The following is a 17,183-nucleotide window of genomic DNA, read 5'->3' as shown; positions in this document are numbered from 1 at the left end:
ATTGTTAGCTGTTTCTGCGATGACAAAATTTGGAACTGGCGTTGTTCTTTATTTCAGTAAACTGGTGCAATCTATAGATAGTTAACCGCATTCTTTACTTTTAGTTCCTTGATATCTTTCACAACTTGTATGCCTTTTTTTTTTTTTTTTAATCGGTCTGCATTTTTTTTAAGTACTTTTACTAAGCTTGCAAAACATTCCTGTAGCCACTGGACGTAATCCAATCTCACTAAAAGGTCTTTTCTTCTAATCATTTGATTGCCTTGCCTTCTTTTTTCTCGAAGGAAGACTTTCTTATTTTGAAATTCAGTCTATCTAGTACCAAAAATGAATCAAATGGAAGCATCTTTCTGATGGGTCACTGTGCAAGTAACAGCAGAGTAATGGACACGGTGAAACCTGCACGTCAGGAATTGCAGTGCCACAGGCCCTGGGCACTCTTGTTTGTCCCTAGCCCGGGGGAAGCTTATGCAACAGGTAACTAAGGAAGTTGATAATCAGACCTTTTAGCCCCTGACCGGGTGGGTGAGTTTCTAGCTGGCACCTTTCCTGCAGCAACTTGTCTGCAAGTGTGTACTGCAGCTTTTAAATTCACACGGTGCATCAGGTTCTGGAGGAAAAATGGATCATAGTTTTTTTTTAGTACTACATGTCATAGTGGATGTACTAAACTTGACCTGAAATGTTGCAGGGAGGAAGGGGCAGAATTAATTATTGCATAGTCACTTATAACTATAAATGAGTTTAAAAAATATTTCTCATAAACTGAGTTTTGTCCTTGGTAAGTCACTATAATCTGGACCTGTATTTATTGTTATTTTATTCCTATTTAGTCATATTGACTCATCAGAACTATAAAATGTAATATGCAATATTTTGTGAGAACAATTAATTATGATCTATTGTGTAGAATTAAGGAATTATATAGATTAATGCAATAATTTTCCCCAATCCATTATTCCATTGTTCCATCTCATTTTTTTTAAGTTTCCAAATTAATAAAAACACAAGATTTTTAGTACCTGTAATAGTTTATGGTCATTAGTCTATTTACTTTGTTATTTATGAGGACTAAATTCTAATACTTCTGGAAAAAGCTGCTTGTCTTCTTAAAAATACATTCCTAATATTCCTAATAGATGAAAAATTAGAAGAACATTTCTATCTATGAGTCCTTTTTTCTTTAGTTTGGTAGTTGTTTGATTGCTGCTTTATTTAAATTATATCACCTTATTTTTCCTAGCCTAATAGTAGTAAAATATTAATATTAGTAAAATATTAATATTTAGGTGCTTTTTATCTGGATATAATTACAATTGATAAGGAATTACAGTACCAAAAGGAACTTTTTAGTAAATACTTAATTTAAAACCTTTGCTTAATTACATAGTTTAATTTCTTGTTTTCGATTAATTAAAAAAGATGGTAATTTCCCTTGTCAGTTTCCATTCAAAATTTTCAATATTTGATTAAAGTAATGCAATTTCTTTTTATTAAATAATATTAGAATTTTGAAGTTTTTAATCCCATGTAAGTACATGTTTTATTCCCAGTTCGCAAGACCTACTGAATTTCCATGCACTCTTGTGTTTTTGCATTTTTTTTTCATTTTAATCTATCTCAGTATATTAAAATGCATAATTTGCTTCTTAAAACGGTTGCCTTGGAGTTGGAAAATACCTTATTTGACAGCCAAATGGTGGCATAATTAAAGCACCTCACCCTTCTTTACCTTGGCTACTGTCATCACATGAAATCTCTCAACCCATAGGCATTTGGGGGTAGCTCCATGGTGATACTGTGTTCTCATAATCTCCAAATTGTACCTGCTCCTGCTTGCACCACCACTTCTGTCATTAGCTGGGTCAAGAGGGATCTTGGGAGATTAAAGGTGGATTATTTTGAGTTGTGCTAGTGTGGCACAGCTGGATGTGAGATCTTTGCAATAGGTCTAAAATAGAAGAACTCTGGAGGGCAAGCAGGGGAAGAAAGCAAGAGTATAATAGGATAAGGTGTTTGGTATGTAATTTGCTGTCATCTTGTATAGTCTGCCTCACAATAGTAAGGGGGCAGAAGTAGCACAGAAGAGCTAAGGAATAAAAGGTGGTTTAAATGTGTATTGGTTCTTTCAAAGTAGCTATTTCAAGCCAGAATTTATTACAAGGTCAGAAACTATGAATACAGGTTTTGGGGGTTTAATTTTTATTTTTTATTCTAAGGGAGTCAGCACTGGGATTCATGTCATGTAGATCACAGAAGCTGCAAAGGAATAGAAGTTGTATCACTTAGTCACTTTATAATGATTTTTTATGCCTAACGCTGGAGTTGCTTGTTGTGCTTATGCATTTTCTGTCAGGTGCTTTGTTTCTCTTTGAGCAGCTCTGTGGAGTTCTGAGCTGCTAAGCTGCAGAGGTGGGGAGATGCAGCACCCGGGAGACTGGCAGAACAGCTGTGAGGAAGGCATGGCAGGAGCATGGAACAGTTGGTGGAAAGAGAAATATTCTTTCTAAAACTTGAGAGAACAAGTCACCAAAACTCTGCTTCAAAGGACTGTGAAAAAGGGGAAAATCACTTTAACAGAAAGAATGTAGAGGAAATGCTGGAAAATGAGAAATTAAATAAATGGAAAGAGTTTTCACATGGTACCTATAAAGGAAAGTTGAGTAGATTGTATACATAAGTATAGTTATTAGGTAAAATAACTATTTTCCTCTTTTCCATATGTTCAGATGATAATCATGTCCTTGGAAATGAGCAATACTGTACAGAATGCTGTTGAAAGTGTTTTGTAATTTGAATATGCAAAAAGGCACAGCTTGAGTAATCAGGACTAGTGTGTGTATATACGAGATTCAAATTAATTTAAAACAATATCGAGTTTCTTTCCCGTGTGGATTTAGTTTTAGAAAAGAAATAAAATTGCCAAATTTAGATCAATGTGGGAATTTAAAAATTAATTATCAATTTGGGAATTTTAAAATTACGTTAATTATCAATGTCAGAGAACATTTTATTTTTTTTGCTTTATGTAAGCCCACTAACCACTTTTAACATTTGGACTGCTTTTATTCTGTCTACATGAAAGAAGGGAAGAGAATGTTCATTTGCATGCTTTGTTTGCAGTGCCTGGTCTCTTTATGTCTTAAACAAAAGCTCTTGAATGCTATTAGAAGTGGTGAACATAAGTTCTGATCACAACCTGAGACACTGATCTGCAAACCACAGTAATGCACCGTTTTCTCAGTATTTTTTTTCAATATCATTGATACCATGTGAAGTATGCACGTTTAAGGTCACATATAATTATTTATATATGGACCTATGACTTGGTCCAACAAAGTTTGGCAATAAAAGAAGTTCAACCAACCTTCCTGAGTAGCTGCATAATCATAGAGCTACTTTAACTCTGTAGGCATGCTCTTTTTTATCTGATGGATTTAATAGCAATTGTAGGTCTGGTATGTATGACTAGGGATTTAAGCCAATCAGCAATGAGTTGAGGTGTCATCTAAGCCTCATGAGGGACTGATCCAATGTGAATACTGGAATAATGCCTTTAAAAAAAAAACCAAAACCCACGAACATAACAAACCAGAGTAGCAATGAACACTGTTATTCTAAACCAGGTTGCTGATGATTCAGTGGTTAACATAGTGGTTAGACTTGTTGGACAAGCAGGGAAATGGGATTCAGGTGTGTCCTCATTCATATCAATGTCTCTTCCTTCCCATGACCGTATGTTAATCACCAGGCCAATGTCTAGGCTGGAGGAAGGTGAGAAGGGAGCTGGGGGCAAAGTTCCCCTCTGTGTCCTCACAGACTTCACAAAACAGAAAATTAATGTTCAGAGGCAGGAGGCAACATGTTGTAACCTAATGTCAGTGGCACTCTGGAAGTGGGGGAGCAAGTTGCTCTGGATTGAAGTCTATTCAACAGACTAGTTTTAAATTTTGTTCCATAATCATGAGAAAAGAGGGCTAACCCTGAGAGCAGGATCACAAAACTTGGCAGGTGCTGGGACTGCTTGGGTGTTGTATAACATTTCCCCTCCCACGGCAGCTGCGTTTCAAAAGGACTGAGCGTGTTCTGTTCTTCAAAGGCTACCGTAGGCACTGCCCTAGGGAGAGGACTCCCATTTTTTGGCTCCTGAACAGATGAAGATGCCACCTTTGTGGTGCTGACTCAGACACTTCGGCTTTGACACGGCGACAGCCACGCCTCCTTGTACAGCACTTCCTCTTGGCTTTGTGTCTCCGAGTTAGCATGTGTATTTGATGAGTTCCTAAATTATGTTTAATTCTGAAAAAAGTATTTGGATTAAATACTGGCTGTGGAAATTTTATATCCAGAATGTTTTGCATATTTTATCTGCAACTATGATTTTTTCCTGAGTTTTTTTCCTCCTTATTTATTCAAACACACTAATATCTCTAGTAGTGCCACTTCTTTGTATGAAAATGACTGGTAGTGATTACTTTTTTTTTTTTTTCTCTAAGTAGTCAAGAAGCAACTTGTTTATGATAAAAATAGGGTTGCAGGTTTGGGAAAAGCATCCTACCTACACTTCAAAACTAAATCAGTGTTACCACAATTAATGGGAATTGACCCTGAAGCATTTTTTAATGTTTACGGCTATTCTGTTGAATTTTTATGAGAAAAAGGTCAGATTAAACCTTTTTTTTTCTTTTACTCACCATGCAAAAAATTGATGGACTTTAAAACTTGCACATATTAGAGTGGGCAGAAAATAACAGTTATGTTTAGTTAAAAAATGTAAGACATGAGCAAGCCAGTCTAGCAGGAAGTCTTCTGAGTGCCAGTTTCTGCCTCCCGTATTCATGAAAGTACTGCTTTGTTTTGCAAGTTGATTTGTTAATTAATTTCCCTGACTTGTTAGGTTAAAGGTTGAAGGAATAAAGTTTTGGGACATTATGCAATTTCATTGTACAGTTTTGTTTTAACAGAAGTTTTACTTTTGAAACTTTTTGAGAAAAATCTCACTAGAATGCAAAAGCTGAGACCTTGTACTTGTAGAAGTCTTTCTTAAAGTATCTGAAAAATACTAAGGAGGAAATAGAAATTTTGAAGTCTATTCTTCTGGGAGTTTTCATCTGTGTGTCTCTTCACTCTTTTTGGAAGACCAAAATACTGTGGCATGTGTTATTTTCCTCTAGTATTCTTCCTTATGTTTAATTTCTAAATTCTGTCAATAGTAGTCGTTTGCAGATTATTGGATAATTTTTAAACTGCAATGATAGCAATTCTGCAGGTCAAACTGAATAGTATTTTCATGAGTGATATGGCTGACTTGTCCCCACTGATAATCTGCCACAGAGCTGTAACCATAACCGTGACCTCAACAGTCCTGGAACAGGGCTGTCTTGATGATTTGCAGAGCTCTGGACACTGGGCACCCTCAGCATGTGTAGCATCCAACCCACTGCTTACACAGTGTGCTGCCACACTGCACACAGCTACACACTCTGTAGTGTCTCTGCACAGTCTCTTTCATCAGCTGTCAGCCCAGCTGGGCACTGATTTCACAACAGGTTTGGCTCATTTGGGTCTAAGATGGCAGTGTTAGAATAAAACTAGCTTCTAAATGCATGGAGTATCTACTCCCTAGATGTACTGTTCCAGAGATATACCTGGCATCAATGTCTAAGTGGTTTCTGGTCATTGACAGTGTTTTGTGTTGACATACAAGGTTGGTAAAGTTGTTTTCACATTTCTATCACAGATGCTAATTGTGGCTTTAAGAAGTCTCAGGATATAATCTTGGTAATGTGGGAAACAAAGTAAATGTGGAATGGAAAGCACCGTTCTTTATCTCTTACCTGCATTATTACCAACTTTTGAATGGATGAAACATATGCTCCTATTGTTTAAATCATTGCAATGTGTAGTGTGGTGGTATATTTGCATTTGGACACGTGTTTTGCTTTGTGTCCTGTTTATGGAGACGAAGAAACAGCTAAGGGAAGAAGAAAAAGTTGGCCATACAATGTTGAAACATTTGAAGAAACACTGTGTTAAACACCACTTTTTAAAGGCAGGTACTGCTGGTTGTAAGAGTGGCAGAACATGGTTGTATAGATGAAACAGTGAAAAAATACAATAACATTTCAGCTAGAATAAAATCTTGGTTTTGCTGTTGAAGCAAATCTCTCACACATCAATTTAATTTCATTTGGAGTGATCTCAAACTGGGTGAACTGGATTATTTTTGGATAGGACTAAATTTAAAATAAAACTTGAAACATGGTATGTTCTGTTTGAACAGAAACACTTTTTTTTTTTTCTGTGAGGATGACTCAGCACAGGTTGTCACGGAAGGTTTTAGAGTATTCATACTTGGAGATATTCTGGGCATGGTGCTGGGCAACCTGCTCTAGGTGGCCCTGCTTGAACAGGGCAGATTGGGCAAGCTGACCTCCAAAGGTTCCTTTCAGGCACTGTTTTTGTGATATCTGGTAATGTGTTCTAGAACTCTCTCTGCTATTGGGGCTGCAGTCTGCAGGACTAGTCTAGAGCTAGTGGAAAATAAAGCTCTTGCCAAAAGCAGGTCACATGGGCATCCAGTTTTCAGCAGCCACTGTCTTAGTTCACAGACTTTTTATTGCAAAGTGCTATTTGCCAATGTGGTAACATCACGTAGAGCTGAGTTAGCAAGTCCTTTGGTGTTGGTTTCTTTGCTGCGGAGCACATAGGGCAAAAAGGCCAAAAGTTGATACAATTGCTTTTTATATTGGATGTACAGATGTAGCCCCTTAAGACATTTTTTTGCAGGCTACAAGACTGTGGTACTTGGCTGCCAGCACCTGATAGATAGGCACCAGGCCAGTCTAAATGTGTATAGCCTTGGAATATCTAGTTAATCTGAGTGTATAGACTTTCCTGCTAGTTGCTTGATGACTTAGCACATCCTAGACACTCTTCATTTAGCTCCATGTTGGATAATTATGTATTCTTTATGGCTTGCCAAAGGTAAGTAGAAGGAATGAGTAGAGGAAGATAATACTGAGGCTGAATGGCACAGAAGTCATGGGAAGAGATGAAAGTATTGCACTAGATGGTGGGGGAGGATGTATGCAGCCTAGGGTTGGTATGATGAAGGTTCATCTGCACACTCGGTTCTGGAGCTCCTGCTGTGTATATTAGGCAATGAAATAATGCACCGACATGCTCTGACTGCTCAAAACAGGACTTCCAGGGCAAAATGCCATCCATGCTTACTCACCCTGCTGGATAGCATTGTCTGCAATTTTTCTCAGGCTATTTCTACAGGTATTCAGTCTTGGTGGTGCAGAGAGACCTGGAATTCTCTAAGAAGCTGTACTTCAGGAAAAGGTGACTTTGCTGCATCTGTATAAAAGTGCTGCTGCAAAGAGAAAATGTGAAGAAAAGTCTGGAGCTTCCCTCAGGCTTGGAGCCAAGAGCAGGCTTGCAGCTGATTGTGAGACATCTGTCATCAGCAGGAGCTGCCAGTAGTGGAGCTGGGGGCTACAAATGAGAATGACAGAAGTACATGATGACCTAGTGAAAGAAAAGGGTTTTCTAGGACAAAGGGTAGTCGTTCATGATAACGAGGCAAAATCAACCACGCAGAAGATGATCAGGTGTGTGGTGGGGGGTGGTGGAGGTAACCAAAGCAGACAAAACCACACCAAGATATAGGCTGTGAGTGAGCAATATTGGGGACAATAGTAAAATGCATACATTGGTGAGACAAGAAAGAGCGTGGTGGGAGAACAAATAGGAAATTAAGAACAAAAGAGACAAGAAATGAAGGATGCAAAATCCCTGAAACCACTCACTGCATTGAGGGAAGAAAACAAACCCACAAAAATATATATATACTACATAAATATATGTACACTAATTTTCTTTATGGTCTGTTGCTAATGTTGTCAGAATGAATGTTAAACAGTTCAAATGGAATGGTGCCTGAGATGAATTCTCTTCAGCGGTACGTCTCCTAGGCAAATGTGTGAGAACTGCTGATCTGTTCATCTTGTTCAGATCACATGAATGTGAACACATTAGAGACTTGACTTGGTGTTCCTCTCTACAAATATAGAGGGGAAAAAAAAAATAAAGAGAGAGCCTTGCCTGGGAAGAAAGGGAGGGATCCCATTATAACTGAGAGTCATACGACATCCCTTCTGGAGATGTGTTGAAATTTCCCATGGGAGGAAGAAGAATAAACAAAGGTCGGTATTACTAATAAAAGAAAAATAGTTGGCAACCGAGGAAGCAATAATTATTTGATCACAGTGTTCTACAATGCTAGCAACAAAAACAATACCAGTTAAAAGCAACAGGCCAAGTGCACCTTACTTGCAATCAGCCCTACCTGTTGTTATACCAGGGTCGTTTGCCTGTTTGCCTTACTGTTCTGAGAGCAGTCTTCTTCCAGGAGAATAAATATGTCCTGACTTTTCACCTTTGCTGCTTTACTCTTCTTATGACCACAGTGTTCCCGAGGGTTTATTGTGTTTGACTTCTCATAGCTATTGTGCAGCAAGCAAGGAGTAGTTATTATCTCTGCTTCACAAATGAGCGACAGAGCCTGCAGGAGAGCAGTGCTTGCAGCTGCACAGCTCATGGCAGGCAAGGGCCTTTGCAAATCACAGGCCAGTAGCTTTCTTTCTGCTCACTTTCTGAGGTGACAGAATCAGTAGTAGAATATTAGTACTGGGAGGGCAAGCAAAATGGTTTTTCTTGAGCAGTCAAGTTTACCTACCAGAAACTAAGTGAACAAAGCATGCTATTGAAAATGAAAAATTTAAAAAAATCCTCAAATCATCGCTTCAGCAATTTCAATAGGAGATCCATATAGCCTTGAAAAATACATTAACAATGAAATGTCTGTTTGCATTGCAGCAAGACTCTGTTTAAAAGGAATGCAATTTCGTTTTAAGTTAAAACTGGCAAAGCCTGTTAAAGCTGAATCGTAACAGCCATTGTTATTTGTTAACAGATAGGTGTATGATGAGCTTGACAAAAGGAGGCTGTGCAGTGCTCTGGTCATGTTCCCAGCCTGCCTGACAACGTGGCTACAGCCCTTACTCTGCCTTTCCTCAGAGGTAACCTCAGTGAATGGCACCATCTAGTTTAGCTCTGTCACGCTGCAAGCAGTTGTTCTGCATTCTCAGCGATCTTATCTTTACTAGCAGTGATTTGTGGGAAGGTTTGTTCCTCGATCACCAGGGCTTACATAAAAACAACGTGCTATGGCAAGTATCCCTTTCTCAAACCTCAGTGAGTTTTGAGTGGAAGTGACTGAGAGTGAAGTGACTGGAAGTGACTGAGAGGCACTGCTCCAGAAGGAATCCAGGCTCATGCTGCTGGGAAGGGTTAGATTGTGGAACATATACTGAGTCCTCTGGGCTGGAGAATGGATGGGTTGGATGTTCCCAACTCACCAATTACTGCGCTTCTATGGGGACTGTAGCACACTGCTTCTCATCTGCAGGAAAACAAAGCCCTGTGGCTAGGTCTTCTATCTTTCCTGATTGGTTTTTTTGTTCTTTGTTTCAGTGATGTCCATTTCTTATGTTACCACATTAGGGTATCTACCAGAACTTCAGGGCTGTCTTTACTTTTTTTTTTCTGAATCTTAGCGTTTCAATTCTTTTTTGTATCTGAGTTTGGTATCTCTGTTCCCCAAAAGGGTTCAGTCTCTTAGGACTGCTATTTCCTGTTAGTTACTTCAGAGAACAGAAAAGAAAAAAAATTACTTGGAATTGTTAAGCTTTTTTATTACAAAAACATTATAAATGGAATAGTTTTTAATTTTAATAGTTTTTTTACTATTTTAAGCATAGTCATTTTTTAGAACTTGCTGCATAGGAGTGAAATATACAGTGCAATTTTCTGTTTCTAGTCATGTATATATATTTTTTTTGTTATTATTATTTTTTTTAAGTAGGCTGAAGCTTTATGTTAAATACATTTTTGTTATCAAAAGAAAGCTGGACCTGAAACTACCACGATAGCTGAAGACTAATAGTTGTTGTGTGATCATTGTGCTGGGACCTTTGTAAATGTCTGTGTGTGTGTGGTGTTCATTTATGAAAGGAATTTATACTCTAAGTGAAAGTAACTGTTTTTACTTCTGACATAACTCTGCAAAGTTAGATATCTGCAATATTTTTTCAAAGAGGTCATACATTTATCTTTCATTAGACATTTGTGTGCAGCTATTTAAAAATGTCAAACTCCTGAATTAATATGAAAGCAATCAGTTCAAATATCCTATTTTGAAGAGTGATATGAAAAACAGCATGTAGAAGTGAGAATTCCTGAAATAGTTTATTTACCTTTTCAGTAAGAGCATTGCTTGTAAGAAAAAAAACCTGACGCATTTTAGTTTCCTCATTTGTTTTTAACGATGCATCTCAATCTCCTTGCAATTCTTTGAGATATTTGAAAGGAAAATGCAAGAAAAGATTTCAAATATTTTATAATAGTCCTCTATGTAGTTTATTTTCCTTCGTCTAAAGAGTGCTTCTTACCTGTTTCAAAAGGGGATAAAGAGTTTTCTGTATAGCTAGATACTTTGGTTAACACTCTTGAATTGGAAAAACCATTCCAAGGGCTCCGGACAGACCGAGGGAGGCTGGCAGAAGGATTTGCGCTGATGCCCGTGGCTATCGGGCAGTGAGTGGGCTGACCGCGCGTTGCCGATGGCGCGCTCGTACCCGCAGTGCGCGCTCCCGCTGCCAGCAGAGGGCACCCGAGGGCGCGCCCCCGCTCCGGGCTCCGGCGTGCGCCGGGGGCGGCGATTCCTGCCAGGGCTGAAACCCCTTCCCTGCTCCCCTGTGAAAACTGAACCGGGCCTGGGCAGCTTGCACTTTTCACAGCTGTCGCCCTCTCAACTCTACATTACTTTTTTTTTCTACTGAGGATCACCAGTTTCTTTCCAGTTCTCAACACTTGCTTGTGATTTTTTTTTTTTTCTCCTCAAAGCATAGAATATATTAAATGAATTAATCCATTAGAATACTGCAATGGGAAGAATTAGAGGAACACGGCTTCCCATTTTGAACAAAAGCAGTGTTGACAAAAATCTACATGAGCGGGTCAACCTTTGTTGAACAATATTTCCATTTCCCATTTCATAGGCACTACAGGGCAGTCCCTTGCCTTTGATGGAAATAAACACAGTGTTTGTCAGTCCCAATGGAAGCAGAATTCTTGAATGAGTCTAAAGTTCCTTTTTTATAGGAAGGCAAGTAAGAACAATCCTTGGTGACTAGTCTGACGCCTATTATTACTGGTTTATCAAAACCTCCACCCATTCCATGTGGATAATGGACTCACTCAATTCTTAACATAATTATTAGTCTAGACTGGAGAACATGTCAGGTTAATAGTTCCACAGAGAAGGGTTTTCCCCTTTAAAAGCAGGTGGGAGCTTGAATCACGGGGCTAAATCTGGAACATGCTCCTGAAGTCTGTGATTTGGTCCCGTTGGCAAAGATTATTATACTGGGAACTGCTCCCAGAAAAGGCAAAAACATGAATCACAAATAAGCTGTTTGATTTCCTGTTGAAAGGATCTAGTGAGAAAGACTCGAGCAGCATAGGCTAAAGGATTTTACATTAGTGATGAGTTTCATTTCATGTTTGGCCTTGGTCTACTGCTGAACAGAAATTACTGTGCCCAGATATCTGATTCATTTCTGCAAGTGTCAGATACAGTGTCTTTTGCTGAACTGTAATAGAAACCATGCTTGATTTGATTAGATTGCTATTTCCCCAGCTTTTATGGGATAGATAATCTGAAACAAATTCCTTCAATTTGCCCTGAAAAGAGAATATTAACTTTACAATTATATTTTGGCTTTGGTGACCTCTTCATAGGATGGTGTCTTGAACAAACAAACAAAAAAAACCAAAACAAAACAAAAAAAAAAAGGAAAAAAGGTGTAATTCATGTTTTTTGTAGCACTTCTTATAATACATCTTCATGGATGTCTTACAGTAATTCCTGCTTCCAGACTATTCTGGGAAGTCAGGAAACTCGCAAGATAGGAATTTCTGTGTTTATATCTGTACTGATCTGAAAAGCTGGGAAAGGTGGTTTTGCATTTTTGCTTATGGAAGCAGAGTTTTATCAAAGAAAGCTTCAGATTTTTACAGAGTGTCTGAGAGCATTTATATGTCTAGCTAGCATGGGTGAAATAAATAGTTGGTCAGCATTTCCATTATGAACCTTCATTTTCAATATTTTGTAGTAGCAGGAATCACTATTTATTTTTTTAAAGTGGAAACCTGGCATGTAACTTCTCAGTCCAATTATTTTTGTGAGACAAATCAATTTGTCCATTATTAAGTTCTATAGGAGATCATAAATGCTTTTATGGCTTCAGGTGCCTTAATGTATTCCTGTAGCAGGGCAGGAATTAGTTAAAAAGGAGTTTTTCATTAAAAGCAAAATTTTCAATATATGTTATATATTTCAATATATGTTCTTTGTACCATAAACCTCCTCTGCAATACCTGCAGAGCATTAATGCTAGAGCAGAACCACCAGCAAGTTTACAATTCACAGCAATAAGTACTTTTCCCTTCATTGTCCACACAATATAATCCACAATTCTCTGAAAAGCATATTAGCTTCCTTGATGAAATAACTTCATCACTAGTTTAAATTAGTTTTCAATTTGCAGAAACAAAGTGTATTTGTAACATCAAGTAAGTCTGTAGATGCAACTGAATATTTAAAATTGGCACTTTTTCCCTGATCAGAGTGTTTTCTTTGCTCATCCAATTTCTGTGCTTCATTTTACTAATGCGTGATAATGGTAACAACAATGACAATAAAAATAATAATAGATCTTAATGAAAATACAATGTCTCACTTCACATAAACTTTGGAAAGCAAGTGTATTCAGTGAACAAATGAAGTCTGATACTCTGTTTTATATCATATGTGTTTTAAATGAACCTGAATCCTTGTGAAACTGGGGAGCTTCAACAAAGGATGGGTCTGAAAAAGGCATGTAAGATGGTTTGCTGTGTGCCTGTCTTTTTAGCTGATGTTAATAAGCTCTGCAGGTACAAATTCCTATGGGAGCAGCATTTTGTATGCCCCTACTGAGCAGATTCTTGGAGAAACCAAAGTGTACCAGCGATCCCTGGTAATCCTGCTGTGGTCCAATGTCAGGAACACACAGTAAGTTTAATGATGACTCCAGCATTACTTCTGCAGATGCATTTGCCTGTTCCAAACACATTATTACTATTAGAATCATCATCATTATGAAGAGTTCAAAATCAGGCCTCAGACTGAGTAATCCTGACAGTTCCGGGGAAGATGTTGCAGATGAATATCTGTGTTATTCCATGGCTGAAGGCATCAATGTTTCCTCTTATGTTCCTCCAACCACCCTTTTTGTTCTTGTGTATGTAATTAGTTTAAGCTACCATAGTAGAAAATGAAGCCAAGTATTTTGGGTTTGGGAAAGGCAGAGGCTGTTTTCACTAATTCAGACCCAAAGAATATATTTTCTGTAACAGCAGAAGGAGAATCTACTTGTCCTATTTGTCCTTGGTCTTCTATAAAGGTTAGTAAAATTTTCCTTTAAGTGAAATGTTTGGATTTGTAATGCATTGTCTCAGTAGCATCATTCTAATAGCATTTAAGCCCTAAATGAGGACGTTTGAGCAGAACCTCTTGTGGCTCAGTGCTAACCTGAATTCCTAACTGCATTCCTGAACCCTCTCTTGGCCATCACAGCCTTTCTGCAAGTGAAAGAGGGAGAGAATCTTCACTGTGATTGACATCAAGAAGGGATCATCTCCCTGGGGCACTGGCTGTGGCTGGCTCACTGTCATCCTTCCCTGCTGGACTACAAACATGTATAATAATAGAGCTCTGTGAGGGGTGAGACTTTCTGGCTGTGTTACTTGTGTCAAGCCACAGGGATTTTAGATCTTCTTGGGTAACCTTCCAGCAGTTATCTCTGAACCGGCAAACCCTAGTGGGAAAGAATTATTCCAGTGAAATGACTCCCTCGTTTGTGGAAACAAAAGTTAGGATAATACAATGTGACTGAGATATTAAATATTTTATGCACTGATCTCCTTTAAAAACAATCATAACATAAAGCATGTAACTTTTTAAAAAGCCTGTGTTAAAGTCATGCTGATTTCTTGTGATATGATGTAAAAAGAAGAACATATGATACATCAGAGAATGGGCAAGTTCATAACACAGAACTTGGCTCTTGGCAGTCATCTCAGTTTAGGGAATTTGTTGTTTCTGAGGCTGACATATCAGAGATGTTTATTGCCATATGATAACCTGCACAAGAAATTAAACCTTTCTGTGGTTTGGTTGTTGTAGCTATCCTTGGACCACTGGTGGTGAAAAGATGGTGTAGCATTTTTCCTGAAATCATTTTGGTTTTATAGTAAGAGCAAATTATATTGATTTCATAACCCTGATTTAATGTCAAAGATTTATTAACTGGGTTTTTTTTTAATTGGGATATATTGTAATGTTTGTATCCTATGTGAGTAATACATTAAAACAGAACTAAAAATGTCCCTTAGAATTCAAATATTTTTGAATTTTGATGTCTTTTTTTAATATTAGTTATTCGATGCATAGCTTAGTTTAGAACTTGGAGTGAAAGAATTCTCATATAACTTTAGGGGTCAACCAAGTCTCCCTAAATAGCTAATGAGAAGTGAATGAGACCTGCTCAACTCCTGTTGCAGCAAATGTGTGTAAGTGTACGTGGGAACCCTTATCCCTGGCAGATGCCTGTCTTTCTTTTGCCTGCAAGGGCTACTGTGGGCAACTGGTGTCTACACAACTGCCTTGAGCAGGATCTTAAGCCGATGTTTGAATCCCTTTCCAAATGAACTTATTCCCAGAATCTGGGAATAAGTTTAAAAAGCGAAGATTAAAAAAAAAAAATATTGCCTCTGGGTTTTTGTTTAAATTGTTTAGGTTATTTGATTTTTTTTGTTTTTTTTCTTTGTTTGTTTGTTTTCCTCTGATTGCATGGAGTTTAGTTTTTAAATGTTTATTAAAAGTTTCGTGGGATATAATCTTTTAAAAATTAAACTTGATGGCTGCAGTATCATCGCAAACCTTGGGACTACACTTTCAAGAGAAAGATATTAAATACTCCATGAACCAAGAGGAAATTGTGAAGACTGCCCATACTGGTAGGCAGAAACAGCTTTTTGATTGATCATGTAACTGTGATTATTTTTTTCCTCGCTGGATCATTCTTACTGATACTGCTGGTGTTCTCATTGCTGGTAGTAACACATCATTGCAGACTTTATTAAGTTCAGAAGAATATGGACTTCTTTTTTTTTTTTTTTTTTTTTTTTTTGTGGCTGACTATGCAAGAAAAGATCTCTTGTGGAAACAGAAATGGACTTTATATGATAAGATTATTATTTGTTTAATGGTTGATTTGGGTTTTTTCTTTTCTTGATTAAGCCTTGTGTTAAGCCTGGAAACTCTTTGTTTTGCAATCTTGAAAATCTTAGTAGAGCTATAATGTTACAAATTAAGTTTATTTAAAGCTCTTGTCAGAATTGCTGTATAAAAATGTTGTCCATACATAACAGAAACTAAAGGGAATTAGGCAATAAATAAGTGCATTTAATACATTTGCAATGTAGTATTCAAAACAGTTAAAGCAACTGATATGCAGCCTGAAGGCCTGGCTGAAAAAATTACTGAGGGTGTTTTTGGACTTCAAAAGTATTATGAGGAGATATTCAGTACTACTGCTGAGAATTTATTTCATAGTTGCTGAACTATATTTTACAGAATTAATTTGTAATTTATGACATTATTTTAAGTGCATGTCTTAGAAAAGCTAATTCTTTAAAAACAAAACAAAACAAAAAAGCAGCAAAATTCTCACTTGGTGTTGTCACTGGAGCTGAAGGTCTAGTCTAGGTTAACTTCTGTGTAGGAAACAACCTGCAGGGCACAGAGCTTTATCTCACCTCCTTACCATAATGGCTTTCCCCCATTCCCTCTATTCTTGTGAAAAGCTGTGGCACAAGTTATCTGTGCCACAGAAAACTGTTGTCAGTTTTCTCTCAGTTATGATGGGAGCTGGTAGAGGAAATGTTTAGTGTTCCTGTTCCGGATCGATGCAACTTCAGGCAACGTTGAATTTGTCATTGATTTCTTCGGTGGATACTGGAGTAGCAGCCCTCCAGGGTGGGAATACGTGTGGCATGACTTCACTTGAGGGAACCATGAGAGTTCAAGTAGATATGGGACTGCTTGAGGAATTTTCCTCAAAATTATGTATCTCCAGAGGCAAATCTTTGTAAGAAAATTTTCATGCAGGACCTAATAAATTTTGTCCTGCAGAAATTACAAGGGAAAAGGGCAATCTGAGTACAAATGTTATATATCTCTGCCATTTTTTTCTCAATTTTTTTTTCACCAATGACCTTAGTACTTGATGTCTTGAACTATGAAAAGAGAGTTGTCAAGTGAAATAAAGTCAAGTAACATCACGTGCTGTAAAAAACAAAACAAAACAAACCCTGGGCCAAATGGCTGTTCTTTGTATAGTTTCCTTAGTCAGAAAAATGGCTTTTGACAATAAATTGGGAAGGAATAGAAGATCAGAAGCACCTTTTGATATCCTTTTTTACAGTTTTTTATGTAAAGTGTGAAGAACTCATTTGGTAGTGGTCATGCTACCCTAATTTTTATTTTTTTCTGAAGAAGTCACGATTGCTGGGGTTTTTTTGTGTATCATGGCTGTGGTTGTCTTTCTTGCTCTGCTAAATTTTAAATCTTTATTCCCTTTTGCCACTGTATGTAGATCATGAAGTTAATGACTTAATATGCTTTCATATCCTCTTTTTGCCAAACTCAGAAACAAAATAAAAGTGACGATTTTTATCCTGTAATATTTCATTTTCTAGAATGTAGAAGTTGCATTTTCAGAATTTTGCAGAGGATTTCTCTACTTCCAAGGTTGAAATTTGCTGTTTCCCTGAATGAAAATGAACTTGTTTGCAGAAAATAAAAAAAGGAAGTGTTAAATATAAACACACACACACAATTTCCACTCAATAATTAAGGCATGATTGTGTGGGCTTCTTTACATGCTAATGGATTAAATTAAGAATTTAGTGGTGATATATAAAAATTTCTTTCCATTAGGTGTTTG

The sequence above is a fragment of the Zonotrichia leucophrys genome, chromosome 1 (assembly GCF_028769735.1).
Source record: "Zonotrichia leucophrys gambelii isolate GWCS_2022_RI chromosome 1, RI_Zleu_2.0, whole genome shotgun sequence".
Lineage (NCBI taxonomy): Eukaryota > Metazoa > Chordata > Aves > Passeriformes > Passerellidae > Zonotrichia > Zonotrichia leucophrys.
This window is presented reverse-complemented; position numbering follows the sequence as displayed.